The sequence below is a fragment of the Panthera uncia genome (genome assembly GCF_023721935.1).
Source record: "Panthera uncia isolate 11264 chromosome A3 unlocalized genomic scaffold, Puncia_PCG_1.0 HiC_scaffold_12, whole genome shotgun sequence".
NCBI classification, from domain to species: Eukaryota; Metazoa; Chordata; class Mammalia; order Carnivora; family Felidae; genus Panthera; species Panthera uncia.
This window is the reverse complement of record NW_026057579.1, coordinates 40,405,089-40,427,455: the sequence shown is the minus strand read 5'-3', so window position 1 is coordinate 40,427,455 and position 22,367 is coordinate 40,405,089.

Genomic DNA, 22,367 nt, shown 5'->3' with positions numbered 1-22,367 from the left:
CCACGACCTCGCAAGGGGACCTGATTTGGAAACGGGGTCCTTGCAGGTGTTGTGAGTTAAGATGAGGTCATTAGAGGTTGTCAGGACTATGCCCCAACGAAAAGAGGGAAACTCTGAGTCACAGGGAATGGCCACTTGAGGAGGGTGGGGGGGGGGGGGGGTGCGTCTATAAGCCCCAGAGAAGCCGGACCCACCAGCGGCTGGGGGAGGGGCACGAACAGACCCTCCCTCAGGGCCTCACGGGAACCCACCTGCCGGCACCTGGGTCTGGGACTCCAGCCTCCAGAGCGGGGACTGTGGACGCCTGGTGTCGGGGCCATCCCGGGAGAGGGATATGGGTGCTGGGCACACAGAGAAGGAGCAGGTGCTCAGAAGGTTCGTGGGTTTGGACACGGGGACTCCGGGGGCGGGGGTGGTGGCGGCACCTTCTTGCTACTTTTATGCATTCTTCCACATTTTACTCAGTGACTATGTACCACGGTGTGATTTTTTTTTAAGTTCCATCTCATCCGGGACGTCCGCCTCCAGCAAAGGAAGTGACGGAGACCAGTCTCCCTCCTCCCCGAGGCTGAAAGGTGGATCACAGTATGGGAAACAGTCAAGACACTGGTCACCGGGCAGCGAGGGTCGCCATCCCGGAAGAGAAGGTTCCCGGTCACCGCAGGGAGGGGGCCGGGAGGAGCTGGGCTGTGACCCCGGGAGAGCAGGGGAGACGCGGGGTCGGGGAGGGCAGGGCTGCGCAGGAGTTAGGGTGAGCCGGAGGGGTGCCCACGCGGTTACGGCAGCCGAACCCCGCGTGTTCACGGAGGCACCGTAAGGGCTGAAGCCGTTCCTCGGGGACGGGGACGGTGTCAGGGAAGCCGAGGTCGTAGGTCCAGAGAGGAACCACGCGCTGGGGGGGGTCAGACGAGAAACAGGAAGGAAGTCACAGCGAGACCGGCCGCAAAGGAACCAGAGTGGGGACGCATCTCTAGAGACGAACACACATGACCCGGTGGCCGATGATTCCGTCAGAACCACCAAGGGACACAAAGGAAAAGAAACTGGCATCCCAGGGAAACGTCCCAAAAACAAAGGCAGAAAGAAGGCGTCCGCGGACACTGAACGGTGTCGGGAGGTGAAGACAGGCCTGCTGACGCGCGCACACGGGCGTGGAAGCCTGCCGTGTCGTATTTCAGCCTCTTCGGAGATAACCCACCACGGGGACGGGCGTGGGCGCGGCGCGGCGCAGGCTCCGTGGCACGCGGGGCGGTGTCTCCCGGAGCCGGGCTGTGACTCGGGCAGTCGGGCTGTCTCGCGTAGCACGGTGAAGGGGCACAAGGACTCACGAGAAAGTATTCAGCCGATCCAAAAGAAGTAACAGAAGACGGAAGAAAGGGAACCAGAGGCAGGAGGGTGACTGGAGCCCGAGTCTCAATGGCTGCATTCGGCACGAGCGCCGGGGGCCCAGGAGCCCCACACGGGTTCTCAGGCCACATAAACTAGCTGGTCACCTCTGTAGTTGCCTAAAGAAACCCACTGTCAGTATAAAGGTGCACGTGAGTCTTCAAGGCAGAGGCACAGAAGAGGACATGCGAACACACTGAGACAAGGATCCAGGGACAATGTTAACGCCAAAGACTTCAGAGCAGAGAATGTTAGCAGACCAAGAATAAAGTCACTTCCTAATGATAAAGTGTCATTTCCCGGCTACAACACTGAAAAAGCGTAATCCATCAAAGAAAACTCGGTAAACTGGACACTGTCCAGATTGAGGATGTCTGCTCTTTTTTTTTTATTGTTTTTCTTTTAATGCTCATTTCTTTCTGAGACAGAGCATGAGCAGGGGAGGGGCAGAGAGAGAGGGAGACACAGAATCCGAAGCAGGCTCCAGCCTCCGAGCTGTCAGCACAGAGCCTGACACGGGGCTCGAACCCACGAACCGTGAGATCACGAACTGAGCCGAAGTCGGTCGCTCAACCGGCTGAGCCACCCAGGCGCCCCAGGACATCTGCTCTTTGAGAGACATGATTAGGGTATCTCGGCAAGCCACACACAGGAAGAAATCACTCTGAAACCCTGCGTCTGATGAAGAAGGACTCGTGTCCAGAATAGATCAAGAGCCCTCAGAACTGAATCAAAGCCAAATAATCTGGTTTTAAAATGTGCAAAGATGTGAACAGACACTTGACCAAAGGAGATACACGGACGGGTGGGGGCGCCTGGTGGCTCAGTGTGTTGAGTACCTGACTCAGCTCAGCTCATGATCTCGAGGTGTGTGAGTTTGAGCCCCGCCTGGGATTCTCCCTCTCCCTCTCTCTCTGCCCCTCCCTGCTCTCTCTCAAAATAAATAAATAAACTTTAAAACCGGGGTGCCTGGGTGGCTCAGTCGGTTGAGTGTCCAACCTCAGCCCAGGTCATGATCTCACAGTTTGTGAGTTCGAGCCCCGCGTCGGGCTCTGTGCTGACAGCTCAGAGCCTGGATCCTGCTTTGGAGTCTGTGTCTCCCTCTCTCTCTGTCTCTCTCAAAAATGAATAAACATTAAAAAAAAACCACACAGAAAACAAAAGAAGGCACACGGATGGCAAGTGAGTGCGTGTGCGGGATGCGGCTCCTCACCTGCTACAATGGCCATGACGCTCCCGCCAAGTGCTGGAGGAAACAGAGGGTGCGGGGATGCGAATCAGTGCGGCCGCTCTGGGGAGCAGCTCGCCCGGCCCCTTAGAAGTCAGAAAGCCACCAGCCACGTGCCCGTCATGCCACGCCCGGGCATCACGCACGTGACTTGTGCGCACACGAGCGCCGGGGGAGCGGACGAGCAGACCGCGGCGCCCCGCCAGGGAGCGCGGCTCGTCGCTGAAACGGAACAAAGTGCTGATCAGGCAACAGCGGGGATGAATCTCAAACGATTTCGCTCAAAATGCCGAACGAAATCAGCCAGATGAAAGAGTCCATACGGCAGGATTCTCTTTACACAAAATCTGGACGATGCAACGGAGCCTGCGGTGTGTGCGCTGGGTCCGTGTGCTGCCTGTGTGGATGGGTCGCAAAAGCGCTCGAGGCCACCTGGGGCCCTGCTGTCCCCGTGGTGGTGGCGGGAATGTGCTTGGGTCAAAACCCATTAAGCGGTACTCTTCAAACACATGCGGTTTTTGGTGGCTCAGTTACACCTGCCTGAGCTGCTAAGGAAAACAAGAGTGAAACCAACACACCCAACAGAAAGTCATGCTTTTACCCACTGGGAGGAGAAGAGAGACTCCATCCCGTGCCTTTGGCTCCTACGGTTCCAGAAATGGTTCCTAACCTCTGAGGGGCGTGGGGTCACGGGGACCCAGCTCTGAGCCTGGAAACGATGGACAGCGATGAGCGGCAGAGGAGTCCTGCCTCTGCGGCGGGGCTGGGAGTGGGGTGCACGGAAGTGTCCCCTGGCCAGGGTCCAGCCACCACCAGCCGGGGCCCTCTCGCCCCCCCCCCCACCAGCGTCCCTCCTGAAACTCTACAGAGGGAGGCCACCGAGGCCACCGCCTGCACACGGCAGGTGTCAGTGCCCCCAACAAGCCTCCGAAGGTGAGTCGGCCACACCATCCGTGTCACCTCCTCTTGTGCTCAGGTCGGGGGGGAAGGACCTCTGTGTCCCTCCACCCAGGTGCAGCCCACTTTCCTAACCCCAGCCACGGGGGCTGCTTTAGCAGGAGGGGACCGTGGAACTGGCTGTTCCCAAGGCCAGTCTCAGCCCCCTGCCCCCTGATGCTGGCTGGGTCTGGAGCCTCAGACCCCCTGGGACCTTCCCTGCCACGCAGGCTTTTTCGGGGCCTTGGCCCTCTCGTCCGGTGTGTTCTGGGCCCCCCTGGAGGGCAGGCCAGCAGCGGTCCGAGGGCTGTGAGTACTTGCTTAGCAAGTAGGGAGTACTTGAGGCCCCCCTGGGCCGGCCCCTGGTGTGAGTGGCCCTAGAAGGCCACCTGGTCCCGTACGGTGTGCTCTGTGTCCTTGACCGGCCACGTGGAACCAGCCATTGTGGGCCACGGGAGGGCCGGTCTTGCTCCTGGACCACTGCAGGCCACACCGGGCAGTGCCAGCCTGCCCCAGGACCCCTCGGACCTGGCCGGGCCCACCCTCGCCGGCTGCCTCTCCCCTTCGTGCAGGGCCCCTCCTCTTTCCCCCACCCCCGGTCCTCAGTTTCTCCATTTCTTCCAGCTCACTCTAGAGCCAGGACACACTCTGGCGTGACCTCTCCCTCCCTTGGCCCAGCTCCTGGCCTTGAGGGTCTGTCTGGCCCACACTTTTAGCCCACCTCCTCCAGGAAGCCTTCCTGGGCCGCTCAGGGCCTTCCCAGCTCAGAAGACGTCTGCCCTCAGAGACCACCTGACTCGTGGCCCGGCAGGACCCCCAAGCCTGATTACCTCCCACACTGTGATGAACCACCTGTGTGTGACCACCCCCCAAAACCTCACATGTTGAAGCTCTTACCCAAAGGGAGTGGAATTAGGAGGTGGGCCCTTGGGAGCTGATGGGGTCGTGAGCTGGGGCCCCCAGGATGGGATTCGTGCCCCTGTAAGAAGAGGCAGCTCCTTGCTGCCTCTCTCCCCGCGTGAGCACGCGACAAGGGCCGGGAAGGGCTGTGGCCACAGCGCGGACCCACGTGACGGAGAGAAGCAAGCGTGTGCTGCAGACAAGCTGCCCCGTCTGGGCGCAGCCGGAACTGGACGCCCCCCAACGTGACCCCCCTAGTCCCCATGTGCTCGCCAACGTCAGCCTCCACCCCCTGGCCACCAGCGGAGAGCAAACACTCCAGAACCTCCATACCTGGGAGGCCAGATAACCCCCCCGCCTGGCTCGCGGTGTTCCTGCCACCGGGGCCCAAACCCCAAATCCTGCCTGACCGACCTTATCTGTTTGCTTTTCTCCCAACATCCGCTGGCAATCGGGGCCCCAGCACAGAGGTGCGGGGGGGCACTCAGCCAAGGCGGGGAGGGAGGGGGCCGCTGGGGGCCAACCAGGGGCTGGGGGCACGTCACTGCAGTCACTCCCAGGGGGCCCTCAGCTGAGGGGACAGAGGGTTCCGGACCCTCCACTTGGAGCTGGGGGAACAAGCCAGTCAGCTACCACAGGAAGCAGCACAGGGTCCCCCCCGACGGAAGGCAGGGGGTGCTGGTCGGTGCCCTGGCCTCGGGTGGGCAGCACCCACCCCAAATCCAGGCCTAGGGCAGGCAGACGTTAAAGGTGCAGACCGAGCAGGGTCAGGTGCGGGGTTTGGGGGAGGGCAGGCGGCAGGGTGGCCCCGGGACCACAGGAGGGGTGGCTCAGGGAGCAGGGGTGGCCCAGGGGACCCTTGCCTATGGTGCTGCCTCAGCAGGGCTGGGGTCTGGAGGGGCCAGTAAACAGCAAGAGCCAGCCCGGGAGGGGGGCAGGGGGCCAGAGAGCAAGGCAAGTGAGGCAGGCTGGGGCCTGACGGGGGTACCTGGAGGGGTCGCAGGCCTGAAGCTCCAGGGCTGAGGGTCTTGAGGAGGAAGGGGCTGCAGATTGCCGGGGGTGGGGATCAAGAATGACACTTGGTGGGGAGAGAGAGAAAGAGAGAGAGAGAGAGAGAGAGGAGGGGCACCTGCTGGGCCCCCAGCTACACGCGGATCTTGGGGCAAAGGTGGGGCTGGAGTGACTCTCGCCACAGGCCAGAGGTCCCTCCACTGCCGGGTCCCCTCCCAGGCCCCTCCAGACCCTGGGTCTCCTGGTCTGCACAATCTCCCCAATCGGCGGGTGCCCAGGGGCTGAGGCCAGCCCCTCAGCTCTGTCCTCGATGTCAGGGGTGGAGGACGCCCCACTTCGCACCCAGCAATGGAACCCCATGTGGGCCACACACCCCAGCGCTGTCGGTCACCACAGCCTCCCTGGCTGCTGCCGGGCCCACCCCTCAGAAAGGTCACGGCCGCTGGCCAGGCCCGGGGCACATTCGGCTCCCGTATGGAAATCTTTCCCCAAAGCCGTGGTTTTCGGCACTTGGATCAGACGGTGATCGCTGGGGCCGAGCCGTGGTTCGAGCCTGGGGTGAAGCCTGACCTGCCTTCCCCTGAGGAATGCCACACCTGGCCGGTGGGGCCCAGAGGGGCTGGCTGGCCACTGTGTACTCTGGCGCTTTCACCTCCACAAACCTGGGTCCAGCAGACCCGGGGTCTTGGGGACCCCAAGCCTGCTCAGGAGCTTTCTGGAAGCACCTGCCGGCGGTGAATGCCTACATCCTCAAGCAGGCTCTCGGTCCCAAGTGAAGGTCAGGTCAAGGCCTCCGGGAGAGCCACTACCTAGGGGCCAGCACCCGCCCTCCCGAGCGGGCCGTGAAGGGCCCCTTTGCGGAGACACCGGGCCCTGGGGCTGCGGGCCCTCCGGAGCGCCAGCCGGGACCCGGGGCCAGATGTGCCGCTCAGGGCCCCGCCATGCAGACAGAGGGCGAGGGCAGGGGTCTGAGTTGGGGCGTGAGGCCGAACAATCACCCACTTGTCCAGCCCGTGGGTTCCGCTTCCCAAGGCTGGCCAGCGGGCTGTGCCTTTATCACCCGCACGGCCGGGAACAATGGGTGCACACAGTCTTATCTCCTACTGTTTGCTCAGCACATTCAGGGCTCCCAGGTCAGCAAAGGGAAACGCCATTCTGCCTGATTTCCCGCCAAACCGGTGTATAGAAAGGGACCTGGGACCCACGGCTCCAGGCGAGAGCCGTCCACTAACTGTGCACACAAGGCCTGAACAGCTCGGAGGTGACAGTCTCTGGAATGTACGGCTTTTTCCAGGAAACTCAAACCGAGTCTCACACATGCCCACGTATACAGATTTCTTTAGTCCAGGCCCCATGACAGCCTTGTTGGCAGCCCTGGTGACCCAAGCTCTGCTGGGGCCACACTGGAGTCCTTCAAGCGGCGGGGGGGGGGGGGGGGGGGGGGGAGAGGTGCCACTGGAGACCCCAACGTGGGGACCCCTTACGTGCCACAAGCCCTGGCCCCTCCCCCAGGTCCTACAGGTCAGTGATCCGGGGGTGTGCCCATGACCACAGTTCCCTCTCTGGCTCCATTCCTTGCTGTCCCCCTGGCATGTCCTGAGGCTTGAGCGGCCCGTGCCAAGGCCCTGTGGTCGGGTGCCTCCTGGGAGGGGTAGCAGGCAGCCCCGTGGCTGGGTGAGAACTCCACTTGTGGGTGGGCAAAGCAGCTGGGGGTGGCTCACAAGGGTCCAGGCAGAGAACAAGGCCTGGCAGCCCTGGCCCAAGGGGACCTCAGGGGTGGCTTTAATTGGTGGGAGAGGGCCCCAGGCATCCCAGGTATGTTTTTCCAGCAGGGTTCTGGGCCTCTCTCCTTATCCTGCCTGTCCCAAGGTCTGCTAAGTCACCTCCCCACTGCCACCTGTCTAGGCACCCTTACCCACCGAGCATCCTGGCCAGGGCTGAGGTTCGAGGAGGACCCACCCACCTGTCCCTGTGGGACCTCAGTCCCCACCCACCCAACGGCCTGCCCCCTCTAAGTTCAGAGCTTCGACGTGAGACCCCCATCAGGGTGTGAGCTCTCCAAGGGCAGGGAGAACCCCCACAGTGGCCCCATGGCAGAGCCTGGACAGACCTCACCCTGTGTGCCCAGGCTTCTGGCCGCAGTGACCCCAGCAGGGGTGGTTCCAGGGCAGAGGAACGCAGGAGAGCATCTTGGAACCCCTCGTTATCCACCTCTGCTTCTGAGTTAAAGGAAAACGCAGGCATGGGAGTGCCTAGCACACCTGGGGACCTTACACCCACCTGGCCCAGACTCAGGGACCGGAGGGCCAGCTGCCGCTGAGTGCAGCTCTCCATGAAACGAATTTTGTGTTAAGGGGCACCTGGGGGCTCAGTCGGTTAAGTGTCCGTCTTCGGCTCAGGTCATGATCTCACAGCTTGTGGGTTTGAGCCCCGTGTCCTGCTCTGTGCCGACGGCTCAGAGCCTGGAGCCTGCTTCAGATTCTGTGTCTCCCTCTCTCTCTGCCGTTACCCCTCCCATACTCTGTCTCTCAAAAATAAACAAAAAAAAAAAAATTTTTTTTTAACAATTTTATGTTAAGACTATAGCTTATTTAGCGTAAACACAGCTTATCTGTGAGGCAGGGTGGGGTGTCATGTGGGGAGCTCAGCCTGGGGGTTCCTCGGCAGCAGGAGCCCAGGGTTCCTGCACCCCCAAGTCTCTGTGGGGCCAGAACCAACCCCAGGAAAGGGGAAGCCCCTGTACCAGGGCCCCAGGCTCCCACATGGGGTCCCACACAGGCTCCCATTTAAGGCCAGGCTGCCCTGGAGAATCATCAAACCCATACCTGCTCCCCGACTGCTGGGAGATCCCACAAAGGATCCGAAACACACACACCTCCTGACCCTCCCTGATCATGACCCTCACCTTGACCATGATCTTGACCTTTGCCCTGATCACGATCCTCATCCTGGGCCTAACCCTGACCCCTTTCTCGGTGCTGGCCTGTGTCCTGCCCACTCCCTGTCCCCTGAGCTGTTGCCCTCCTTCTCCCAGGAGGCAGTGGGCACAGCCCCTGGTCCTCTGCCTAGGAGGTTGGCACCCAGAGGCTGGCACCCAGCCCCCACAGAGATGCCCTCCCAGATGGGCAGCCCCCTGTGGCCGCTCCGGCCCTACTCCTCTGCCTACAAGCAACTCAGAGCCATGGGGGTCAGAAAAAGGTAACGGGGGCCCTTCTGGATACAGCAGGACCACTCTGGTGCTTCACCCTCCCAGGGGGCTGGCGGGGAAGGATCGCCAGGGAGGAGGTGCCCAACGGGGGGCCCCCGTGCTTTGGGGTGGTATCGGCCCCGGGGAGGTGTCCCAAGGCCTGCTGCTGTCAGTGATGGCCCCACCCCAAAATGTGGTCCTTCCACTGGGTGGTCTTTGCTCCCAGGCAGGGGTGGGGCTGGGCAGGCTGGCTCCTCTGGGGGTGCTAGGGTCTGGATGAGGGTGGAGTCCACCCCGGGGACCATCCGAGCACTTTGGGCTCCCCCGCCAGGGACGAGCGGTGCCCAGGAGCCTCCCTGCACGCCCGGGGCGAGCACCCTCTCAGCCCCCAAGGTGTGGCTGATGGTGCCCCTGCCACCTCAGCCTGGAGCAAACACAGGACGTGTCTGCAAGGCTCTGGAGGGCCCATGCTGGCCCCTGCCTGGAGGCCAGCGATAATGGGGCTACCGCCCACCAAAGAGCTTTCCGAAGGCCAAGTCCTGTCTGGCCACCCCGGTGCCCAGTGGGTGAGGCAGGGGCGGGGCCTGCAGCCACTACATAAGGCGTCCGGGGCCGGCCACTCGGGCTGCACACAGGTGCAGGGAGCCTGCCCGGTGTCCGCGACGGGAGGGGCCGGGTCCAGCGGTGACCTCTCTTCACGCATCATGCTGGGGCCTCGGCTCCTGCTGCTCCTGTCCTGCGGGGGAGCCCTGCTCGGCGCTGGTGAGTGGGGGCCTGCAGGCCGCGCCACAGGGGCGGACAGACGCCCGCTGCCCCGGCGTCAGGCTGGCCGCAAGGACGTCGATGGAGCGGAGGCCCCTCCCTGCTCTGTAGCTGCCCCCCACTCGCCAAGACCCGGGCCTCTGCCAGAGAGCAGGCTGCCACTCACCCCTGCCCTGGGCACAGTGGCCTAGAAAGGACGCTGGGCTGCTGCAGGGCAGGGGTCCCTCGGGGACACACAATCTCTTCAACAGCCGTGCGTGCAGCGAGATGCGGGCATGCTGGGCAGGACGGTGCTGCCCGGGGCTCCGCTCTCCACACTGGGCCCCAGGACCTGAGAGCGCTGTAGGGTATAGGGAGCAGGGCAGCGGCCTCATGGGTGCTGGAGCCAAAGGGCCCAGCTGGAGACCCCAGCTCCACTGGGTCCTATGAACAGACGAGCCACAAAGTGGGCTCTAGGCCTCAGTTTCGCTGCCCATAAAAGTGGAGGAAACATTCCCCCCCTCGTGTGGCTACCGTAAGGATTAAGAAAGCGGGGCCGGAAGGGGGCACATGTCAGGGCCCAGGGCCACCACCACCGTTGCAGAGGCTCAGACAGGGCCGCCGCTTCCTCCCGCCCCATCTTCCCAGCCAGGCCCAAGGAGCAGGGGTCCCTTTCCCCCTCCCCTCACCCCCACCTCCGGTTGCTGGTAACCACCCCAGACCCCCCCGATGCCACAGGCTGAGCACAGCCTTCACTCCTGCCCCCAAGCCTGGAAAGGCGCCAGCCCCAAGGGGTCCCGTGGTGGCCCAGAGACTGCGGGCACCAAGCCCTCTGGGCCTCTCTCTGCCCGAGCCCAGCATGACTGGTTTCTTCTCTCTCCTTAATCCTTGGTCGGCTGCTCCCTCCTCGGCGGGCCCTCGGCCGGGGACCCTGAGTGTAGGTACTGGGGGGTGGGCCATGAACTCCCGAGCCCAGTGGGTCTCCCCTCGGCCTGCCCCGCCCCTTCCCTCCCATGAAGCCTGTCCCTCACCCTCGTGGCTCTGAGCACTCAGGACCCCTGGCCAGCCAAGGCCACTTGCCCGGGCATGTCCCCTCTGAGACCTGGACCCAGAACCAGGACGAGAAGGGGGGCACCCGGGAGCCAGCCGGGGTGGGGTGCAGGCCTGCAGGTGTGACGAGTGGATGTCGAGCCATGGGGGTCCAGCTGTGAGTGCCACAGGCCCCATCCATCCACGTTTCGGCAAACACCCTTTGAGCACCAACTCGCGTGAGGGTGCTGAAAGGCGGGCCCTGCCCTCCTGGACCAGAGACTCAAAGAGCACAAGGTCAGACGCAAGGGCCTTGGGGGTGCTGGGGACTTGGGGCAGGTACAGGAAGAAGGCTCCTGAGGCAGGCCGGGGTGGAGACGGAACGGGCAGGGGCGCGCAGGGTCTCCCAGCTTGTAGAAGGGACAGCACGTGCTCTGGCTGTGACCTGCGGGGCTGAGAACGGTTGGGATGGCAGAGCTGCCCGCCCTGGATCCCATGGGTCCAGGGCAGGGGCCATGCCTGTCCTGGGATTCTGAGCGGGAAGTGCAGAGGGCCCCCTGGCCTGCCTCCTGAGCGTGCCTCAAGGGAGCCTCCGCTGCCAGTGGTGGGGGCCGTGGCTGACACAGAGCCAGAGGGCTTCAGTGAGGCTAGCGGGGGGGGGGGGGGGGGGGGCGGGAGGGGGGGGCGGGGGGGGGGGGGGACCGGGGGGTGACCCACGGGGGGGGGGGGGGCAGAGGATACAGCCGGACCTGTCCTGGGGGCGGTGGTGAACTGAGAGGAGGGGCAGAGATGGGGAGCCGTGTGGGGGACACCGTGGAGGGAAGAGGCCCAGGAGACCAAGTGTCACTAGCCCATTGGAACTAGAGCAACACAGCCTCTGTGCCACCTGCCCCATCTGGGGACCCCCTCGGCCACCGGGCAATTGTCCCCATCCCCTGGCATCGCCCCGAGACCCAGAAACACGGCGGAGCCAGAGGCAGAGGGAGCACGGGGAGGGGGCAGGATCAGGAACCCCAACAGCTGCACAGGCTGCTGAAGCAGGTGGGAGCCTCGGCAGAACTGAGGGCCCGAGTGGGTCTGGGGGACGGAGGCACTGGGAGCACGGCAGGGGGGGAGAGCCGAGGAGGCCACGGCCCACAGGTGAGGCCCCCGACTCCAGCTGCGCTTGGAGTCGCCAGCGGGGTCAGCGACTCCTGCCCCTGGCGGTCACGTGACCGTCTTCACCGGGCATTTCTCTACTAACGGTCACCACGATCCCAAGACTAAGAGGTTGACAGGGAGAGAGGAAGTAGGAACGCAGCCACTTTGGGCGGCTGGTAGACGGGGTAGCCCCCCGGGGACTCTGGACCTCACCCCTGGGAGCACGGTGGGTGGGGTGCAGCCAGACGGAAGGACAGCCCGGACAGCCGCCCACCGACTCCAGGCCGGCTCGCCTCCAAGGCCTAGCCCTGTGCTGTCAGGCGGCCGCTCCCTCCCCAGGTCGCCTCGCGGCCTCCTGCTCAGTGACCACAAGGCCCCTCCCGCCCGGGGTCCACAGGGGAGCCAGGCAGCCTGTCTGTCCTGCGTGGGGGGCTCTCGCTGTTCAACCTGGGGGGCACCCGCAGCGTGAGTGCTGGGAGCCCGGCAGGCAGACCGCAGGTGCGGCGGGGCACAGGGACCCCTCGCCCCACTCCGCCCACAGGACTGGCACGGGGCCGCACACCTCTCGTTCCCCCAGGGGCCTCTCCGTCCTCCCAGCACCCCCGACTGCCATCTCCTCGCCCTCAGGCCCCGCTCCTTGCCTTTCCACACAGGCACGTGCACTGGCCTGCCCACGCAGGGACCCCGTGCACGTGTGACACGCGTGGCTGAGCCGGGCTGCTCAGAGGGCGTGAGGAGTAGAGCCGGAGCCGGCAGGCTCTGAGCTCCCGCCACACGGGTCCTGGCCGACAAGCCGGACACCCGGGGCGGTGCTGACCGCAGCCTCTGCCCACACAGGCCTAGACGACACCTCCTTTGTGCACCCGGGCCTCCAGAGGCTGCAGGACTCCCCGAAGACAGGTGAGGGCCACAGCCAGCCTCCCATCCCGTCCTGCAGAGCTGTCCGGAGCACCGAGGCCACGGGGTAGCCGTGGTCTGGGGTTTCCCTGAGGGGAACCCAGCTCCGCAAAGTCTCAGCCGGCCCCTCGCCTGGAGGGAAACAGGCCCACGCAGCCGGAGGGGGCAGGTGCCCGCGTGGGCGCTGAGCTGCGGCTCTGTGCCCTGCAGACCCCGGGGCTGATGCCTCAGTTCCTGTAAGGCTTGGGAGGCAGACCCGGCCCACAGCTGGCTTGGGACTGCGGGGCGGGCAGGGCCTCTTTCCCGGCCACACCAGGAGGGCCTGGAACTTAGCCAGGGGCCCAGCTCGTGGGGTCCAGCCTCCCCACACCCGCCCCATCAGCCAGGTGGACACAGGGCCCCAAGACTCTGTCCACTACCCCCACAGGCTCAGACAAGGGCTGGTGCTCCACATGGGGGGCCGGACACTTCTCCACTTTCGACGGCCACGTGTATGACTTCCCGGGAACCTGCAACTACATCTTCTCTGCCACCTGCAAAGACGCGTCGCCCGCCTTCAGCGTCCAGCTACGGCGGGAGCCCAGCGGGAGCATCTCCCGGATCATTGTGGAGCTGGGGGCCTCTGTGGTCACCGTGCAGAAGGCAGTCATCTCCATCGAGGATGTGGGGTAGGCCACGTGGCTGGGGTGGGCGGCTGGGCGGGCAAGGGGGCTGTCCCTGACCACTCTCGTCCCACAGGGTCGTCAGCCTGCCCTACACCAGTAACGGGCTCCAGATAATACCCTTCGGCCAGAGCGTGCAGCTGGTGGCCAAGCAGCTAGAGCTGGAGCTGGTGGTCATGTGGGGCCCAGGCACCCACCTCATGGTGAGGACGCCGGCAGGGGCGGGGGGCCGGGGGCCGGTCCTCCCAGGGTGGGGCACTGACCAGGAGCCCGGGCGGGCCCGGGCTCACCCCACCTGTGTGGCGAGGGTCCCGGGGCCCCCTGACGGCGGTGCCCACCCACCCGCCACCGCAGGTGCTCGTAGAGAAGCGGCACAGGGGCAGGCTGTGCGGTCTCTGTGGAGACTTCAACGGCGAGCGGACGGACGAGTTTCTGAGTGAGGAAGGTAGGTGGGGGCCGGGGCCCAGACCCCCGAGGCCCGGCCCCATGGTGCTGACCCTGCTCCGCCCCCCACCCCTAGGCAAACCCCTGGAACCCCACGTGTATGCCGCCCTCCAGACGCTGGATGACCCCAACGAGATCTGCACCTACGAGGCCGTCCCCAGCCCCTGGGTCCCACAGGCAGAGCATGTACGTGAGGTGACGGGGACCCCCAGGGGCCGCGGTAGCCCTTCAGCCACGGTCGGGGCCGGCCGGTGGAGTGTGAGGGGCTCTCCGAGGCCAACGACACCCCTAGCCTTCTAAGGCCGGTGTGGGATCGGCCTTGACCCCCAAAACCCCGAACGGCCCTCTGCCCAGGCCCAGACCTGCAGCCAGCTGCTGACCCTGGTGTCCCCCGAGTGCAACGTGCCCAAAGAGACATTCGTGCTGAGCTGCCAGGTGGACATGGCCGCGTGCGTCCCGCCAGGCCGGCGGGACTGCAGCTGTGCGACGCTGTCTGAGTACTCACGCCAGTGCAGCATGGCTGGCCAGGCCGTCAGCAACTGGCGGGGCCCCGGCCTCTGCTGTGAGTCCCCGGGAAAGGCCCCCCCGTGCCCCCCCCCCATGTCTGTGAGACGGAAGGAGAGCGGGCGGGGGAGGGCTGGGCTAAGCCCTGGGCGGGGCGGGGCAGGAGGGGCGGGCTCTCACGGAGGCCGGCGTGCCTGCAGCCTTGGGCCAGTGCACGGCCAACCAGGTGTACCGGGAGTGCGGCGAGGCCTGCGTCAGGACCTGCTCCAACCCCCAGCACGCCTGCTCCAGCTTCTGCACCTTCGGCTGCTTCTGCCCAGGAGGTGAGGGCAGGGGGGAGGTCGCTGGGGGGGTCCAAGAGAGCGCCAGGACACACGGCACCGGATCCGACCAGGAGCAGCACCTGGGTCTGGGCACCCTGGCTCGAGGGGAGGGTGGCTGCAAGTGCAAGCGGGGGACGGGGTCAGGGAACGGAGGGACGGGAGCCGGGGAGGACTGCCCAGCGAGGGCGTGGGAGGGCATCTAGCCCCGGGCCTAGGAAAGCCCTCTCCTGCAGATACGGTTCTCGATGACATCTCCAAAAACCACACCTGCGTGCCGGTCACCCAGTGCCCCTGCGTGCTCAGCGGGGTGGTCTACGCCCCTGGGGAGGTCATGACATCCGCCTGCCAGACCTGGTAAGTGCCGGACGGCTTGCCAGGGCACACGGGCAAGACGGAGCTGTGGGGGGCGGGACACAGGGTTTATATAAGGGGCAACCTCAGCCCCGGAGGCAGCCAGCTCTGCCAGCCTGGAGCGGCTGGGGGTGCCAGCTGGGTCACCCCCTCCCGGTCTGCAGCCAGTGTACCATGGGCCAGTGGAAGTGCACAGAGCAGCCCTGCCCCCGACACTGCTCCCTGGAAGGCGGCTCCTTTGTCACCACGTTCGATGCCAGGCCTTACCGCTTCCACGGCACCTGCACCTACATCCTCCTGCAGGTAGGAAACGCCACAGCGGGGGTGGGAGGGTCACACCAAGCACCCCCGGGCCATCTGTGCTGAGCCACATCCCCCTCCTAGAGCCCGCAGCTCCCCGACGGGGGGTCCCTCATGGCCTTGTACGACAAGTCCGGGCATTCTCACTCGGAGACCGCCCTAGCTGCTGTCATCTACAAGTCCAGCCAGGTAAGGCCACCCTGTCACGCGGCTGCTGTACTCACCCCGGGTTCCCAAGCATTTGCATCCCTGCTATGTCCCAGCTCCTGCTTCATCCGGCCTGGCAGGAGGGAAGGCCACCCCCCGCTCCTGGCACCCCCATGACTCAGGCCACCCTCCCTCCAGGACAAAATCGTGATCTCTCAGGACGAGGTCCTCACCAACAAAGGAAATACCAAGTGGCTCCCATACAAGACTCGTACGTCTTTAGCCCCTGCCCAGCACCTAGGGCCGCACTGGGAGACAGTCCCAAAGTGGGCTGCTTCCTGAGCCCCCTGTCCCCCCAGGCAACATCACAGTCTTCAGGCAGACGTCCACCCACCTCCAGATGGCCACCACCTTCGGGCTGGAGCTCGTGATCCAGCTAAAGCCCGTGTTCCAGGCGTACGTCACCGTCGGGCCCCAGTTCAGAGGCCAGACCACGGGTGAGCCCCTCCCTGGCCTGCCCGGCTTGGCCAGAGCAGGGAAAGGGCCCAAGAGAGTCTTGCTCGTTCAGCGCTCACGGCCCCAGGCTGGCCCTCCCAGGTGGCAGCCAGTGACGGCCTCATGCCCAGGGCATGGTGATGGGAGGAGACAGGCTTTGAAGTTTGGGGCAGGGCAGGGGAGCAGGCTGGCTCCCCGCCTCACAGCCCGGCCGGTGCAGGGCTCTGTGGCACCTTCAACGGGGACACGACCGACGACTTCATGGCCAGCACGGGCATCGTTGAGGGCACTGCCTCGCTCTTTGTGGATTCCTGGCGGACCGGGAACTGCCCAGCCTCGCTTGAGCGTGAGGCTGACCCCTGCTCCATGAGCCAGCTCAACAGTAAGTGCCAGGCCCCGGGGGAGATCCGCGGGTGGGCGCGAGGCCCAGGCTGGGTAAGCCCAAGACCCATGCCGCCCCTGTCCCCCCAGAGGTGTGTGCAGAGACCCGCTGCTCAGTGCTGGTGAGGGAGGGCACGGTGTTCGAGAAGTGCCATGCCACGGTGAACCCCAGGCCCTTCTACAAGGTGGGCAAGGCCTGCGGGCCAGTGGGGGGCCCAGGGGGTGGGCCCTGGGGGTCGGGGGTCTCCCGGCTACCATGCCCTGTCCACCCGCAGAGGTGCGTGTACCAGGCCTGCAACTACGAGGAGACCCTCCTCCACATCTGCGCCGCCCTGAGTGACTATGCCCGAGCGTGTGCCACACGGGGCGTCCTGCTACGGGGCTGGAGAAGCGGCGTGGACAACTGCAGTGCGTGTGGCGGGCGCAGGCAGGGGTGGGAGGGGCCCAGGGCATGCGGGGATGGGGGAGGGGGGGCAGGGGTCACAACGGGGTCCCACCCAGTTACCCCCCCGAGGGCCTGACCCCAGCGCCCCCACAGCCACCCCCTGCACGGGCAACCAGACATTCGGCTACGACAGCCGGGCCTGCGGCCGCACGTGCCTCTCGCTGTCCGACCGCGCTGCCGAGTGCCACCCGAGTGCCGTGCCCATGGACGGCTGTAATTGCCCCGAGGGCACCTACCTCGACCACGAGGCCCGGTGCGTGCGCAAGGCCCAGTGCCCCTGCCTCCTGGACGGCTCCAAGTTCATCCGAGCTGACCAGTCTGCCATGGTCAACGGCGTCATCTGGTGAGCAAGGGGTCCCCAGGGGAGCCGGCCCACCCTAGCCCGCGGCCCCCAGCCAGGGCCAGCGCACTCACACAGCACCCCTCTCGCAGCTACTGCATCAACGGGAGGCTGAGCTGCCCAGGGTGGCCGCAGATGCTCCTGGGTACGTAGCTGTGCAGAGGCCGGTGGGACTGGACAGCCACGTGCCGTGGCCCCTCTAAGCCGGCCTCACCTCTGCTCCACCACCCCCCAACATCCCTGCAGCCACCTGCTCGGCCCCCAAGACCTTCCAGTCCTGCAACCAGTCTTCGGAGAACACATTTGGGGCAGCCTGTGCCCCCACGTGCCAGATGCTGGCCAGTGGCATCCCCTGCGTAAGGCTTGGGGCAGAGGGGCAAGGGAGGTCCCCCGAGGGTAGACCCCCCTGGACAGCCTGTGGCGGACGCCACCCAGGGCCTCTCCCTGGACCACGAGAGCATTTTTGCAAAATCCCCAGGGAAGGCAGGGTCACGCTGTCCCTCTGTCCCCGTCAGCCCGTGACGAGGGTGGCTGGTGCCCAAAGGGGGCTGAGAGGGTCATGAGTGGCCCTGGTGGCCAGGCCTCCCACCACTCAGGGAGGGGATGTCACCGCTCAGCAGTGACACAGAAGCACCAGGACCTTGCTAAGAGAAGGGCCTGGAGCAGGTGTGGCCACGGGGGACAGACTGGGAGGAAAACCGGGGGTCTCAGGAGGGCCCAGGGCCCTCTGGCAGCAGCAGGCAAGGCCGTCCTCCCAGGGACCACTGACCCTCTCCGTACAGGTGCCCACCAAGTGCGAGCCTGGCTGTGTCTGTGCCGAGGGCCTCTACGAGAACGCCAGGGGGCAGTGTGTACCCCCTGAGGAGTGTCCATGCGAGTTTGCCGGGGTCTCCTACCCCCGGGGCGCCCAACTCCACACTGACTGTAAGACGTGGTAAGCCACAACCTGACCCCGGAAGTGCCGGTGGCCCGGAGGTGTCCCCGGGGTCTCCCACCAACCCCACCAAGGTCGGGGCCCAGCGGGAACGCACGTAGGGCCTGGGACCCCCTGGAACGCCACATCACCAGCTTCTCTCCCCAGCACCTGCTCGGGGGGGAGGTGGACGTGCTGGCAGAGCGCCCGGTGCTCGTCTACCTGCACCCTGTACGGGGAGGGCCACGTGGTCACCTTTGACGGGCAGCGCTTCACGTTCGATGGCAGCTGCAGCTACGTCCTGACCACAGTAAGGCCCCGCCCTGGGCCGTGGGCGGTGGGCGCCACGGGGGCCGCTGGGCAGGCTCCTCAGCACCCCCTCCCCACAGGACGGCTGCGGGGCCAACAGCTCCCGGCCCACCTTCAAAGTCCTGACAGAGAACGTCGTGTGTGGGAAGTCAGGCGTCACCTGTTCCCGGGCCGTCAAGATCTTCCTGGGGGTGAGCGGGCCGGGTGGGGCCTCCTCACACTTCAGCCACCAGAGCCCCAGGTCCTGGCCGCTGGGCACCCCCAGACCCCTGCCGTCCGCGTGGTGGGCGGCAGGAGCCCCCGGAGCTACATAGCGGTGCTAAGGGGCGGGGGGGGGGGGGGGTGCTTTTCCCAGAAGCTCGATCCTCAGCCCCTGGTTCGGTTTCCACCACGCTCTGGAATGTTCTGCCCAAATTCCAGAGGGCAGGCCCCCAGCACAGAACCGGCCTCTGGCAGGCACTGGCCCAATGTGTGTCCACACTGCCTCAGAGAGCCCCGGGCAGGGGACGTGGAGCCCGGTGACATCTGGCGGCCGCCAAGAACTGGGGACAGGCCGCCTCATGACAGCCCCGCCCCACAGGACCTGACCATAGTGCTGGCGGACAGGACGTACACGGTCAGTGGGGGGGACCCTCACGTTCACTTCCGGGTGCAAACCGGCTCCCTGAACCTGGTGCTGGACGTCACCGTCGGTAGCAGGTACAACCTGACCCTCGTCTGGAACAAGCACATGACCGTCTACATCAAGATCACGCGTGCTGCCCAGGTACAGGCGCTGCCCCCAAGGCCCGGGGCGGCCCGCGGGGCAGGGGCGGCGCCCGGCCTGACGCCAGACCCCCGCAGGACGCGCTGTGCGGCTTGTGCGGCAACTACAACGGGAACATGAAAGACGACTTTGAGACACGCAGCAAGTACGTGGCGTCCGACGAGCTGGAATTCGTCAACTCGTGGAAAGACAGCCCCCTGTGCGGAGACGCCAGCCTCACGCTGGACCCCTGCAGCCTCAACGCCTTCCGCCACGCGTGGGCAGAGCGCACCTGCAACATCATCAACAGCCAGACCTTCGCTGCCTGCCACAGCCAGGTGGGCCCCCGCCCCCAGCGCCCCCCCAGCGCGCTCCTCGGACCCCGGGCCGGGCGGGCGCGCCGGGCAGGCTCTGAGGGCCCCTTCCCACAGGTGTACCGCCTGCCCTACTACGAGGCCTGCGTGCGAGACACGTGTGGCTGCGACACCAGCGGGGACTGCGAGTGCCTGTGCGACGCGGTGGCCGCCTACGCCAAGGCCTGCCTGGACAAGGGCGTGTGTGTGGACTGGAGGACCCCCGACTTCTGCCGTGAGTGCCCTGCCCTGTCGGCAAGGCTGCCCGCATGCAGTGCTCTCCCCGGGCGGGCGCGGGTACGGGCGGCCCCTCCCCCCGGACCCGCATTCGGGCCCCCCCACCGGGGCACCAAAGGCCTGACGGACGCCCCTTCCCCCAGCCGTCTACTGCGATTTCTACAACGGCCACACGTCGGGGGACAGTGCGCCCGCACAAAGCCAGGACGCCAGCTGCACGTGGCACTACCAGCCGTGCCTCTGCCCCGGGAACCCGCAGAGCGTCCCGGACGCCAACATTGAAGGTACGGGCCAAGAGAGAGGTCTGGGCAGAGGATGCACCGGCAGGAGAACGGGGTGTCGGGGGCTGGGGACGCGGCCGGGGGGTGGGGGGCCTGTGTCCAGGCTTCCGCGGTGACGCCGGGACAGGCTGGAGACACAGAGGGGCGGGGCCCTCCGGACCATCTTCTCCGCAACCCGCTCCCCAGGCTGCTACAACTGCTCCCGGCACGAGTACTTCGACCACAGCAAGGGGAGCTGCGTTCCCTGTGGTAAGCCCCATCGGCCACCCAAGGCCCCCTCCCACGCCCCCCCCACCCCACCCCGTGCCCCCCAGACCCCGCACATCCTTCTTGCGACCTCCCAGCTGAGGCTCCCGGAGACCCTGGCAGTCTGAGCCCGGTCAGTACAAACAGGAAAAGCATCAGCCTCCCTTCCTCCTCCCCAAACATCAACCCACCCGGTCCCCCAGACCCAACCCTGCCACCCTGCTGGGGGGTGTGGGCGTGGACCGGGAATCCGCTGGGAATTCAGCACCAGGTCGCCCAGACGACCGCCTTATCATGGGACGGGACGGAAAAAGGTGCAGACGGAGGCAGACGAAAAGCAGGGACCTGGGCACCTCTGCGGCAGCTTCGTCCCCCGGGGTCTGTAGCTGCACGAGGCGGGGGGCAGACCCTCTTCACCGTTCCTTTTCTTGCAGTGCCGCCACCCGCCACGCCCGGGCCCACCACAGGTGATCGCACACGCCCTAGGTGCCAAGGGGAAGGGCGCTCTCCCCCAGCTCCCCGCCAGCTCGGCGGGGCTGTGTCTGTCGGGTCGGGTGCCCAGACCCGTGGTAGACAATCCTGTCCCTGCATCCGCAGCCAGTGTGTGGGGGATGGGGCAGGGAGCTCGCCAGGACCGTCCCTGGGGCTGCTCTGCACAGGGGGACCAGTGAGGTCACAGGGGAAGGGACATTTAAGCCTCTGCCCCCTGGCCCACCGCAGCCTAAGCAGCCACTGAGAACACCAAGGCTGACGGGGAGCTCAGGGTGCGGATTGGGGGAGGGGCCCCACACCTCAGGACTGAGAGAACTTTCCAGAAAGTTGCATCCTTAGCACAGAATCCCTGCTTCGGGGTGGCCCTCGGTTTCCACAAAAGACTCATTCTAGGAAAACCTTGTCACAGAACGTGACCATTCCCTTCCACCTTACACTATTGATAGAAAACACGTACGACATGCCACTGAGACGGGCCCCTGCAACAGGCGCTGGCCCGGCATGCTGCCCACCCCCCGCCGGCACAGCAGAAGGCCTCCTGGGGGCCGACACACCTCGTGTCCCATTAGAAAGGGTGGGTGGATGGACAGTCAGTGGCCCAGCGGCCACGCGGTCAATGAAAACACCACCAAAGCCACTCAAGCCAGGGCCGGTCACAGTAGCACATGGGAATGAGAGGGGCGAGGACAGGGGAGACAGAGCCCTCCCGAGGGGTGCAGGGACCTCAGAATCAGCAGGGAAAGTGGGGGCAGGGCTGGAGGGATGTTCTGGGCTCTGCCCCCTGCAGACTCTCCTCGAACCACCTCTGCCATCACCACACGGGCCACCTCAGCACCAGCCCCAACAGCCTCTATCAAGTCAACGGCCATAGGATCCACGGTGACACAGGCCACAAGGAAACCCACAACGTTCACGTTGAGCTCAGCCACGCAATCCACAGCTCGGGCCACAGAGCAGACCACACCAGTACCGCCGATCCCACAAACGTCAGAGACTTCCACGGGGCCCCCAAGTAAGGACGCCTCCAAGTGACAGGCCACAAAAGACTAGGCACAACACATACCCAGAAACAGGATGGAAGCGGCAAGGGGCTGCATGGCAGGGAGGCAGGTGAGGTCGGGTCACGAGGGGGTGCCCATCGAACCCCCAGGCTCAAGCGCGGCACCCTAACTGCAGCCGCTCAGCTTCTCAACACCAGCATCAGAGACCCACCCCAGGGGAAACACACACCGAGGGGGCCAGCACAGGTGCCGCTGCCTTCAGTGCAGCCCAAAGTACTACAGGTTGGGTGACGAGCGTCCCAAATCGTCTGACAGCCAACCTAGAAACTGAGACCTTACCCAGAACACCAGCAGGAGGCCCATGGCGGCAGGCACTGCCCAGCAAAGACAGCCAGACGAGAGTGGGGGAGGGAAAAGGTGCCACATGGGCAAAGCAGTACCAACTGAAAGCACACTCCAGAAGCCAAGGAGCAAAGGACTCACAAAAACCCAGGGGGAGACTGAAGGTAACACGATAGACACGCTCAGGGAATGCCTGGGACATCCCCACCAGGTGCACACAGAAGCCACAGGCGGGCAGGAAGAAAACGAGTCAGGACTGGGGGACGGGACGGGTCGTCACCCAGGTAAGACCGGGAGGAGAAGTACTTGACTGACACACACTGTTTCCCACAGCAATCGCAACACACCACGGGACCCCGGACACAACTGCCACCAGGGAGACAAGGCACACGGAGTCCCCCCGATCCCCTGAGACTACCAAAAGCCACAGCAGCCAACACACAAGTCCCGTGATGACACACTCCACACTCCACCCTGAAGAGAGCACACACACAACACTTATATCCAGCACGTCCGACACACGACACACAAGACATTCTGTCCCACCGCCTGCTGGTCCCCCCACGGGCACGTCCTTCCGCACCACCTCCGCCAGGCCAAC